The sequence below is a fragment of the Cervus canadensis genome, chromosome 12 (genome assembly GCF_019320065.1).
Source record: "Cervus canadensis isolate Bull #8, Minnesota chromosome 12, ASM1932006v1, whole genome shotgun sequence".
NCBI classification, from domain to species: Eukaryota; Metazoa; Chordata; class Mammalia; order Artiodactyla; family Cervidae; genus Cervus; species Cervus canadensis.
Window position 1 is genome coordinate 60,513,861 of NC_057397.1, and position 12,541 is coordinate 60,526,401.

Genomic DNA, 12,541 nt, shown 5'->3' on the forward strand with positions numbered 1-12,541 from the left:
CACTTTACACAGGGTTGTAAAAATTTTGAGCACTATGGAAATTTTTAGGAATTCAACATTCCCATTTTACAGATGATCAAGAAACGCCCAGTTTGTGACTTCTCTAAGGTTGCATAAAGATCTAGTGGAAAGCTGTGACTAGAATGCAAGACTTCTAATTTTAGTCTCATGTCCTTCTCTACAGCAGACTACAGCAAATAAGATACGTTAAATGCCCTTTGGATATCTGGAATGGGGTGAAGTTGAAGAAGGGTTTATAATTACATAGAGAAAACAGGGCTTCTTGATGACAGTGGTGGCAATGTCAGTGATGGTGGTGACAATTCTTTACAAGGAACAAAATGCTTCCGCAACTGTGAGCTCATTGACTCTTCAAAATAACTCAAATAATGGTGTCTGATTTACTTCCAAGCTGGGCATTGTGTGAGATATTTTATTATTGTAAATATATAAGACATTATTTCATTCAGTTGATACCATAGCCCTGAGATTGGTATTGTTCATCCCATTTTATGAATGGGAAAACTGTGGCTAGGAGAAATGAATGAGAAAGCTGGAATTAGAACTCAGTTCTTCTAACTGTGAGTTTTATTAGGAATTTTTTTCCAGGATTAACCATTCAGACAATACTTTCCTCTGGCAGGTAATTTGATCAAACTATTGAAGGGCATGGCTGAAAATGAGGGAGGCAGGCCAGGCCAAGCCAGGACTAACTGGTCAGGCCAAATGCATGCCTATTGAGTATGGGCTGGCTACTGCTTCCAAAGATGACACCCTGTCTCAGAATATGCAAGACAGAATATACAAAACAAAGAGCTTTATCCAAATCTGAGTTTTACACAGCACCTTATCCAAATCTGACTGACCATAGCTACAGATCACCAAATAGACATTGAACTATTTTGTTATCAATAAGAATGCCACCTCCAAACTCAAAGGGCATACTATATGATGGGAACATGAGCTGCAAGGGGACAGAACTGTTTTTCAACAATGAAATCCTCTAAAAATTGATCACTTCTTACAGGCTCCTATATCAGCCTAAACCTAAACACTTGCTGCTACAGGCAACAGTTAAGAGTCTGGGGTCAATGAACCTGCCCAATGCAGATACATTCTGGAAATGTGATAGCAAAATTCATTATTGGGTTATTTTAATGTGAAATTATTTGAAACAAGCTATATCTGGTTCAGGTATATAAAAGCAGCCCCAATGTTACCATTTATGATTGATTTCTGGGGAAAATGCAAGGCATCAAGAGAAGCAATGTCACACTTGTCTTTATTTCCTGATACAAACAAAACACAAGTTTAATAGTCTGCCTCTACTGTGCTGGAGATGTTTACCCTTCTACAACTTAGGGAGATGAAAGGGAAAGTGTGATGACTGCCCAAAGCCCTGAAAGTGAGGAAATGTAGCTCCTTCTTTAAAAAAAAAAAAAAAATCTCATCTTTATTCAATGAAGGAGAAAACCAAGGATCACCTGGAGCACTTTTCTGCAAAGGATTTCAATTCCGTCTTTATTACATATGAGTTTCTCCACGTCACAGCTTTTGCTAGCCATGTGGTAATGGGTTTTCTCTTCCCCAGCCCACTGCCAGATAGCAGCCAGAGCTCTCTACTCAAATGTCACCTTCCTAGTTCTCTATCTAAAATCACACGAAATCTCTAAAGTCAAAATCATTATCTAAAATCCCCTCAGTGCCCCCTATTCACCCTTCCTGCTTTTTAGCCTCTTTAACATTATTATTATTTAACACACTCTGTATTTTAATTGTCTATTTTGTGATTGTTGTCTCCCCCATTAAAATGTAAACTCCATAAGAGAAGGGATTTTTGTCTTTTTTGTTTGTTTTCTTTTGTTTCCTCAAACAAGACAGTGTCTAGCACATAGTTAGCCCTCAATACATATCTGCTGAACAGACGAACGAAGGAATGAATCCATTTCTTCAACAAAGTTATTGACAAACTCCTAAGAGCTGTGATGATGAAACAATGAACAAAAATGTCTCTTATTCAGCCTCTGCCATCTGCTAGGGCACTGGCTAAGTGCTTTTCACGTCTATGGTAGAAAACCCAAAATGTTGTCTTGAAAGATGGCTGTAAGCTGTACCCCTTGCTCTAGAGTGTGGGGGCAGAACCCCTCCTAGGGAGGGTTGAGGAAAGGAGTGGCACTTTGACAAGGGGGAAGGGAAAATGGGTTGAGGATACTCTTCATCCCTGAGGCAAAATCACGATTATGATTTCTCTGGAGACTGTTTTTGGTCATTTTTGTGAAGAGATTTCCAGTTTTCCCTGACAAATGTTTGAGCTGAGCTGAATGCAGGGAACAGGGGGAATTCTAGACTTAAGAATGGAAGTAGATTGAGAAGGAACTCAGCTCTGAGGGAAGAGACCCCAGAATCAGGGCAGCCAGCTGGTTACCCGAGGCAAGAGACCACCAGCGAGGGGGTCCTTCCAATGGGGCACGACAGATAAGGTTACAGTCATGCTTGAGATCTAAGTTCAAGTCACCCCAGCAGTATCATCAGTCCTTCAGCAAATCTGTCGCACAAGACTATGTAATGAGTACATGCTATATAGCCATTCTGGGTGTTAAGTGTTTATAGTATTGGTAAATAGCCTTCTCCTGAGCCTTCTCTCCCAGTTCCCACCACCATTGCCCTGAGCACTCTGGCTCCCAGCCCCAGGACTCTTTCACCTCCAGACACTAACAGATTCTGCTCAACGCAGCTGGGCTCCCTCAGGACTGACTGGCTATTCCCTGGGCCAGGGAAGCTGTTCAGTGTTCAGACTCTCATCCCTGCCTCCACACACACCAGCTCAGTTTTAGAGGTGAGTTAGGGAATAAAACAGGGGACTGTGCCCACTCTTAGGTTGAAGCAGAGCGGAGAGTAGCAGCATGGAAAAGAGTGAAGGGACAGCCGCTGACAGAAAAGCAAAAGGCGCCAGGGGGTAGGAGGTGGGGGGGTGGGGGTAAGTGACACATAGCACCAGAGCATGCAACCTCCTTCAGAAATACCCAGAGGGCACCGGTTTCCTGTGGAACAAAGATTCTGGCTATTAAATTTGGGTATAAAAAGAAGGGCGCTCACGAAGATCTGGAAATGTGGGGATACTGAGATTATGTATCAGACAAAACAGAATAGTTTCAACTTCATGTCAAAGAATAGTTTGTGCCAGCAAAGAATAGGCTGAAGGAAAACAGCATAATCCATCCTGTATTTAATCAGGGGGTACGCATGGCCCTGGCAGGCTCCACCATGCCAGTTTCAAATGTGACACATTCCCCAGTCATGAGTTTCCTGAGGAGGAACACAGACACCTGCTGTTTGTTAGACTCTCTGCTCAGCTCCAGCAATCATCTTTTCTCTTAAGATCAGGAAAATTAATGGGAAAGTATGAGCAGAAATAAGCTCAAAAATCCCAGCTCTTTTTGATGTCTTCCCTGATGTCTCAGTGCTTAAGCTCTGGCCTGCAAATGCAAGGGATGTGGGCTCCATCCCTGGTCCAGGAAGACCCCACATGCCTTGGGGCAACTAAGCCCATGGACCACAACTGCTGAAGCCCACATGCCCTAGAGCCCGTGCCCCGAAACAAGAGAAGCCACCACAATGAGAGGCCCAGGCCCCATAATGAGGAGTAGCTCTCACTCGCTGCAACTAGAGAAAGCTTGCATGCAGTAGTGAAGGCTTAGCACAGCCAAAAATTAATTAATTAATTAATAAAAAAAATAAGAAGCCCAAGCAAATGTTTCCGGGCAGAGGGAGAGGGTATTTTTCTCCTGTCTTCAGCACATCACAATTTACAAGCTTTTGGCCCTGGAGCTCTCTCTCCTCCCTTGTCCTCAACACTCGATCTTTCCTTTACTGCCCATACAAACATCTTCACCCTATTGCTGAGTCTTGCATCCCACTCGCTGACAACACAGTTGGCCCCATACTGGGCACCGGGGACAGACTCTGCCCGGGGCTTGCAGAAGGCGCTCAAATGGTCCCTATCTCATTGCAGAAAAGCCAGCTTTGCCCCAGGAAGCCAGAAAGTAAAAAATGGCAATTCACCCAGATAGCTAGCCCTCAAGAGAAAAAGCAATCAAAAAGCCTGTGAGGAAAGAGGGGGTGGTCCTTTTGTCCCCCTTGCCCTACATGATGAGAAACACTTTGAAGAAAACATCTTTGAGACCCAAGAGGTATGTCTACCATGTCTTACAGTATTCACTCTGAACATTCCAGAGAAAAATATCTTCTTTGATGCCTCTTGGACCTTCTTACGTACAACTCTCCTCTCACTCCACTCTGGCCACAGTGACCTCCCCATGGTTCCCGGGATCTGCCCAGAGCATTCCTACCCCAGGGCTCTGCACCTCCTGCACGCTCTGTCTGGAACACTCTAGCTGGCTATGTGACACCCTCTCTCACTTTCCTCAGGTCCCCACTCAGATATCACCTTCTCAGGGACCCTCCAGGATGACTATATCACAAATACCATATGCTTCTAGTCACCCTCTTTACCCTTATCCAGCCTTGGTTTTCTTTCTAGCACTTTCCCCACCAGACATATCTGACATTTGTTTAATTTCTGTCTCTCCCCATTAGCATGTGAGCTCTAGATATAAGGCATCTGTCTGTTTTGTTTGTGGCCGAGATTTTGGTACCCAGAAAAGAACTTGTCACAAAACAGACCCCCAGTAAGTACAGTTGAATGAACGACTGAATGTCCCCCCCCCAACTCTTTTACCACCAAACAGTGTTTTATTACTAACTTTCCTCCAAGAAATATTAGAAATTCTTGTTATATCACTGAAGCCCTGTCTGAACATCTAAAGAGCAGAAACTAACTGATATGCCCTCACATGTTCTAATTCCAGCCATGGGAGCCTTTAGGAGACCTTGTTTAGCTTTATCTGAGGTCAAAGCAAAATCTGCTTCAGTTTTTCTAGCCCCCAGCACCCAGAGGACAGGAGTGTCTGGGCTGGGAATTTCTACTTCACCCATTCAGTTATAGCACCTCTTCCCACTAAAGGGAAACACTGTGTGTATATACCCATCGATATCCCATTCAGACTGCACAAGTACTGGACTAAAGACTATCTCATTTGATCTTTCCATATCAAACACATATTTTTCAGGCACCTACTAGATGCCAGCAACATAGCCATAAACATCGCTGTGAAGCTTACATTGTATAAATTGGACGGTGATTGCTTGTTTTCTTGAGTTAAAAGTGACCTAGAAATCTAGAATCTTCAAAGACTTGAACCCATGCTAAAACATTTCATTCTCAAGGTTCTGGAAATAGATAGTACTGGTGGTTACACAGCATAGTGAATGTACTTCATGCTACTGATTGTACACTTGTAAAGGGTTACATGTATTTTACCACAAAAAAATCCTTTTTTCATTCTCTTTCCAAGGATATGTCTTCAACATGTGTTTTGTGGTTCACGAACCTGTATTCCTTTTACCTAAATTTCTTTGATGGGGTAGAAAAGGAGTAACACAAAGGGTATTGGGCAGCTCACAGAATTCTCAGAAAGACTAAAGATGTTTCTGAGAGGAATCAGTCACAGCCATGCTGCAGAACTGTGCTGTCTGTATGGCCACCAGGCCCTGGTGCTCTGGTTTACAATGTTCTTACTTAGGCTGGAAACTTATTTTACTACAATTGCCACTGCCTTCAGCACCAGGAGCACTTGTGCATTAAAAACTTGATCTTTCAGCCACTGCCACTGCCAAAAATCCCCTTTACTATCTTTACCAGAAAATCAGTTCTAGGTGGCGCTGGCATTCCTACATTGTCTACTTTCAAAGAGAAGTTTCAGGCCAGTTTGGTGTCTGATTGGTGAAGATCAGGTCACATGACTGTGCTTTAGCTGCAAGGGAGTCTGGGGAAATGGACTACTCTAGGAGTCAGGGCTCATGAGACAGGACCTTCTCCAAACACTGGATGAGTTTTCAGTAGGTGCTGTGCATGCAGTCAGGAAACATGACGAGTGTTCCCTATGGATAGACTCCTATTTTGCACTTCTTGTTTCCTCTTAGCCACATTTTCCCCTCTCCAAAGCTTCACTTGTACTTTGCTTCTTCAGACCCCTGTAGGGAGACACTAGAATAGCCTGGAGCCTCACCCAAATGTTCTGTGTTCAGCCCACAAAGGGTCTTGGGCTGACTGTAGGCTAGAAGAGAATTAGAATATAGACAGGCCTCTCTGCAAGCCAGACTCCCAAGGTGCTTAGACTCCAGTCCAAGTTCAAAAATTTGGGACCAACTGTAGAATACAGTAGATACACAGAGGTAGAATGAACTAGATGACAATTCATACCCTGGAAAAATATTATCAACCTAACAGTTTATCATTAAGTAACTCTTAAATTATTCATTCATCAACTCAACAGTTCACATACACTTATTAAGCCACATCTTTGCTCAGTGGACCAGGCCCTGGTATAGGTGCTGGGGATTCAGCAATTAACAAAAGAGACAGAATTTACTACCCTTATGTACATTCTAGTGTGGGAAGATTGGCAATAGGGGAATAAAAATATAATGCATTAGATAGTGGTAAGTGCCAGTAAGGAAGACTAAGTAGGAAAGAGGGTATCATTAGTCTGCTGGGTCCTACTGGGTGGCTTAGAAAAGAAAAACTTTTTTACTCACAGTCTGGAAACCAGATCTCCAAGATTAAGGTGTTGGCACATTAATTTCCTCTGAGGCTTCTCTCCTTGGCTTGTAGATGTCCCTCTTCCCCAGTGACTTTGTGTGGTCTCCCCTCTGAGTGCCTGTGTCCCAACCTCCACCTCTTTTTTTAAAGATTGTTTTTAAGTGGACCATTTCTAAAATGTTTATTGAATTTGTTACAGCATTGCTTCTATTTTATGTTTTTTGGTTTTCTTGGCCATGAGGCCTGTAGGATCCTAGCTCCCCAACCAGGAATTGAATCTGCACCCCCTGCATTCAAAGGGAAAGTCTTAACCACTGCACCACCAGGGAAGTCCCTCCATTTCTTTTTTTTTTTTTTTTTCATTTATTTTTATTAGTTGGAGGCTAATTACTTTACAATATTGTAGTGGTTTTTGTCTTACATTGGCATGAATCAGCCATGGATTTACATGTATTCCCCATCCCGATCCCCCCTCCCACCTCCCTGTCCACTCAATTCCTCTGGGTCTTCCCAGTGCACCAGGCCCGAGCACTTGTCTCATGCATCCAGCCTGGGCTGGTGATCTGTTTCACCCTAGATAATATACATGTTTCAATGCTGTTCTCTCGAAACATCCCACCCTCGCCTTCTCCCACAGAGTCCAAAATAATAGCAAACGAAGCAATAGACAAAGGATTAATCTCAAAAATATACAAGCAACTCCTGCAGCTCAATTCCTCCATTTCTGATAAGGACATTAGTTATACTGGAGTAGGTTCCCACCCCAATAACCTCGTGTGTTCATGTGTGCTAAGTTGCTTCAATAGTGTCCAACTCTGCGTCACCCTATGGACGGTAGCCTGCCAGGCTCCTTTGTCCATGGGAATTCTCCAAGCCAAAATACTGGAGGTGGTTGCCATGCTCTTCTCCAGGGAATCTTCCTAACCCAGGTATCGAACCCGAGTATCTTGCATCTCCTGCATTGGCAGGCAGCTTCTTGACCACTAGCATCACCTGAGAAGTGTCATATAATCTCATTTTACCTTAATTATCTCTTTAAAGGCTCTGCCTACAAATACAGCCACACTCCAAGGCACTGAGACTTAGGACTTCAACATATGAATTTGTAAGGGACACAGTTCAGCCTGTTACAGAGGGAGAATATTGGATGTTGCAATTCTATTTAATTTGTTTTAATAATGTTTATTTTAGAGTCTTTCTTCAAATCCTTATTATGAACATTTCTAAGCATAGTCAAAAGTAGAAAACACACTCACACAACACAATCATGTGTTAATCATCAGCCTCAGTAGTAATACCATCATTGAATTTACTAAAATTAACATTAATTCCTCAATAGCACCTAATACCAGGCCATATTTAACTTTTTTCAACTACTGAAATTATTTTTTATAGTTGTTTGCTCAAAGAAGGATCCAAACAGTCCATTCACTGAGTGTGGTGATTACATCTCTTAAGTGTTCTTCAAATCTCTCTTAATTTAGAAGTCATTCCTGTGTATTTCTTTACAAGTGGCTAACGTTGAAGAAACCAAATCAGCTTCTCTGGTATGTTTTACATCCTAGCTTTTACTGATATCTTTTTCATGATGCTGTTTAACACGTCTGTCTCCTCACTTTATTCTCTATAGCCTAGTAGTTAGAGGGCTCAGTGGTAAAGAATCCACCTGCCAAGGCAGGAGATGTGGGTTCGATTTCTGGGTCAGGAAGATCCCCTGGAGAAGGAAATGGCAACCCAGTCCAGTATTCTTGCCCGGGAAACCCCATGGACATTGGAACCTGGCAGGCTACACAGTCCATGAGGTCACAGATTTGGACATGACTTAGTGACTGAACAACAACAACAGAAGTTAGAATTAATAGCTGGACTTGACCCAAGTTCAACTTTATTGATGATCCTATTTACTTCATTTTATGGAAGAACTGATGCTGAAGCTCAAGCTCCAATACTTTGGCCATCTGATTCTAAGAGCTGACTCACTAGAAAAGACCCTGACGCTGAGAACGATTGAAGGCAAAAGGAGAAAGGGGCAACAGAGGATGAGATGGTTAGATATCATCACCAACTCAGTAGGCATGAATCTGAGCAAACTCCAGGAGATGGTGAAGGACAGAGGAGCCTGGCATGCTGTAGTCCATGGGATCACAAAGAGCTGGACATGACTTTGCGACTGAACAACAATAGCTCCTATCTGGAGGTTGCGTTTTTAATAATGCCAAGATTGTTCAGTGACTTTGGTTGGTAATAGCCTGCATGCCCTATTGCAAAGCTCCTCATTAACTTCTACTTTAACCTCAATTAATGATCATCACTTGTTTCAGTTTTTCATTAGGGTCTGCAAAATGGTCATTTTCTGTGTCATTTCCTTCAATAATTCAATTCTTTTGTAATATCAACATAGAAGAACCTTCCTTCATCCATCTAAGCTGTTGGTTACTCTGGAATTTGGTTCATACTGAAAAGACAAGACAAACTCTGGGGCTATTCTGGAACATTCCATGAAATCAATATTTTCACTGATTTACATTTTGAATGCACTAAAGGAGCTTAATTTTGAAAAGATATCTACATCAAATCTTTGAAAAAATAAGCAGATAATTCATTAGTATTCCCCAAATGTCAACTTTGAAAACTTGGGTGTACAGAATAGGTTTCCCATAAGTGAAGCAGAGTTTTCAAGCAAGAAGAAATACTGGAGAAATACTGACCAATATATCGATGGAATGACCAATAGACCAATGTCTAATATAGACATGAGACAAATGATAGCCAACACGTCCAAAAAAGTGACAACACAGTAGCACTAATTATACGGTAGGCACTGTGCTAAGTGCTCTGCACACATGAACAGGTTTAAGTCTCATCACAACCTTCTAAGCTAGATACTCTTAGTATCCTCCATTCCACAGATGAGGAAACTAAGGTAAAGAAGGTAGAGTTAGTTACCCAAGGTCACACAGCTAGTAACCAGAGGAGCCAGGAGTTAAACCCATGCAGTGCATATGCTGGTAACCACACTACACCACACAGCATAGTTGGCCAAAGCTGATGGTTATGGTATGTGTAACTCCCAGAAAGTTAAACACAACTAACATTCTCTACTGTTCAGAGAGCAACTTCAAATCCATTCTAGTCTAATTATTTTTTAAAACACAAAAATCGGTAGAAAATATTTACTCTGATCAGTGAAGAACTCATTGTAACATGTTACAATGGTCATGAGAGACTGATGGAGACTGATTTAAAGAAACTCAGGGAAGATCCCTACTCAGGTCCCTGGAGTAGGAATGGCAACCCACTCCAGTGTTATTGCCTGGAAAATCCTATGAACAGAGGAACGTGGCAGGCTATTTAGTTCATGGGTTCACAACAGCCAGTCACGTCTAAGTACACATGCACGTACGCACACAGGGAAGATGGCTATTTCTGATGGTTCGTTGTTGTTTTCAGTCACCCAGTCATGTCCAACTCTTTGTGACCCCATGGACTGCAGCATGCTAGGCGTCCCTGTCCCTCACCATCTCCTGAAGCTTGCCCAAGTTCAAGTCCATTGCATCGGTGATGCTTTCCAGTCATCTCATCCTCTGAAGCCCTCTTCTCATTCTGCCCTCGATCTTTCCCAGCATCAAGAACTTTTCCAATGAGTCAGCTGTTTGCACCAGATGACCAAAATACTGGAGTTTCAGCTTCAGCATAAGTCCTTCCAATGATGGTTGCTTATTACTAATAATAGCAATTATTCATATAAGGCTGGATGCTGATCTAAGCTCTTTAAACATACTAACTCCCCTATCTATAAGGGCCTCCCCACTCCCCAATGAACCCCTGGCTAGATACCCATATACCTACACCCTTGAGAATGACCCCAGGAGATTCTGAGGGTCTGTTAGGAAAGCGGTGTTTATCCAGTTTCTTGAAGGACCTGTCAGCCAGCCCTGCCTGGTAGACATCAGTTCTGGAGTGAACAGTCTCAAGGACCCCTTGCCGAGTGAGGGGGCCTCCAAGAAGGAGAGAATGTCACCCCCCACCCCATGCAGCATGTCAACCCCCTCCCCGCCCAGGAGGGCACTCTTTGATTGATATTAGGAGGCTTCCAAACAGCCACCTGCACCCGGCTCCCTGCTCTGTGGCATTAATCAAAGAACACAAAATCCTGGTGACAAAGCTGACAGGCTTGCCTTATTCTGACTTGACACGTTCACGTCTTTGTCAACCTGTCTTTATTTAGCAATCATCGGGGCTCCAACCTTCCTCCTAATACCGGTAAACATTCATCAGTGACTCAAACCAGGTATTGGTTGCTACCCAAACGGCCCCTTACGCAGGTTCTCTTGTGATCCCTGAGTCATCATCTCCACCTGAGGGGGGCCCCCCTTCTCCTGGCTTCTTGCCAGAGCTGCTCTTAGCCTGCGCTAATTGGCACACTCCACCCACATCTCCTCCGCTCTCCCGCCCACTCAGGCAGGCTGGGATTGAGAGGAAGAGTTCAAGAGCTGTGAAAAATGAGCAAAGCTTGGGAAACAGGAGAAACTGCAAACTAGGAGCCCTTCACACCACTTTTAGGGCAGCCCCTATTATGAGAGCCATAAAGAAATAACAATTTATGCATTTAGAAGCAATCGGCCCTTTCATCTGGAGTGGCTGTTGAATGCAAAGCACACTCCATGGCGGAGGAGGCCGGGGCCCCAGCTCCCCGTGCATGCCTTGCTGCCGCCAAGAAAGAGCTGCCTTGCTGAGCCGCTGCTCATAAAGCAGCTGGAGGCGGAGTGATGGAGCAGAAAATCGCCTGGTGAAGGCGAGATTTCATTTTCCCCTTTTGTGTCTCATGTATGTTCTCTTCCAGGGGTCCTGCTCCGGTGCCCGGTTGCAGAAGGCAGGAAGGAATGCTGGCCGGAACCAGCCTCGGTGACAGCCTGACTGTGCGATAGACAAAGAGGAACAACCAAAGACGTTGATGGCAGCACTCGGTCACTGGATCGTTGCCAGGGATGAGACTGGAGATTTGCTGTCCTCAGAAAAAGAAACCACCTTTATCAACATAGGGGCCACAGGAGGCCACTTCCATCCCCTCGGTGTGGTTGCTTCTGAACCATTTAGGGTCTGGCTGGTCCAGCGTGATTCAAGACCACGTTAGTGTAGTGTACGAATCGCCCATGAGCTTATTAGAAAGGTAAACAGTTGGGTCCCACCCAGAGCTACTGGGGAGCCTCGGTGCTAGAGTTCGTAGGGTCTCAAAGGGTCAGGCACAACCTAGCGACTGAAGAACAACAAAGAGCTACTGACTCTTCTGTTTTTCCACAAGACCCCTTGCTGATGCTCCTACACACCCTGGCTGGGGGGACAACATGAGCTCTTTGTTGTGAGGGGCGAGAGGTGGGAGAGGATGCGAGAGAGCTGAGCTGTGATGCTCAGACACTTTCCTTTGCGGGTTGGCAAAGAGAAAGTGGCCTGTGAGTAACAAGGCAGCCCTTCCTGCCCGCGGGAAATTCGCTGAAGCCTGACTTTCAGCAGTGAGTCACTGTCACTCTCCTTCTAAGTTTTACCCGGTTCCTCTCCTCTCCAGCAAGGCGAAATACCAGAGCGAATGACCCAAGTCCTTTATTCATGCAAAACTCTTTTGCCTGTTGGAAACCATGTTCCTAAAACTTTCATAAAGGCCCCAGATGCACCCAGGTGAGGAGGGTCCTGCCAGTTCAAGACCCTCACCACCAGCCACCCTCTTTCCAGGCACAGGCCTCATTCTCAGCCATCTGAGATTTAGTGGGCAGGTAGACCCGAACCACGGAGGAGGCCGCTGGCAAACTTCCATAGATGGGCCCCCTTCCCCTTTCATTTTCCTCATGTAGGGCCCCCACCAAGGGCCAGGAGCAAAGAATTATA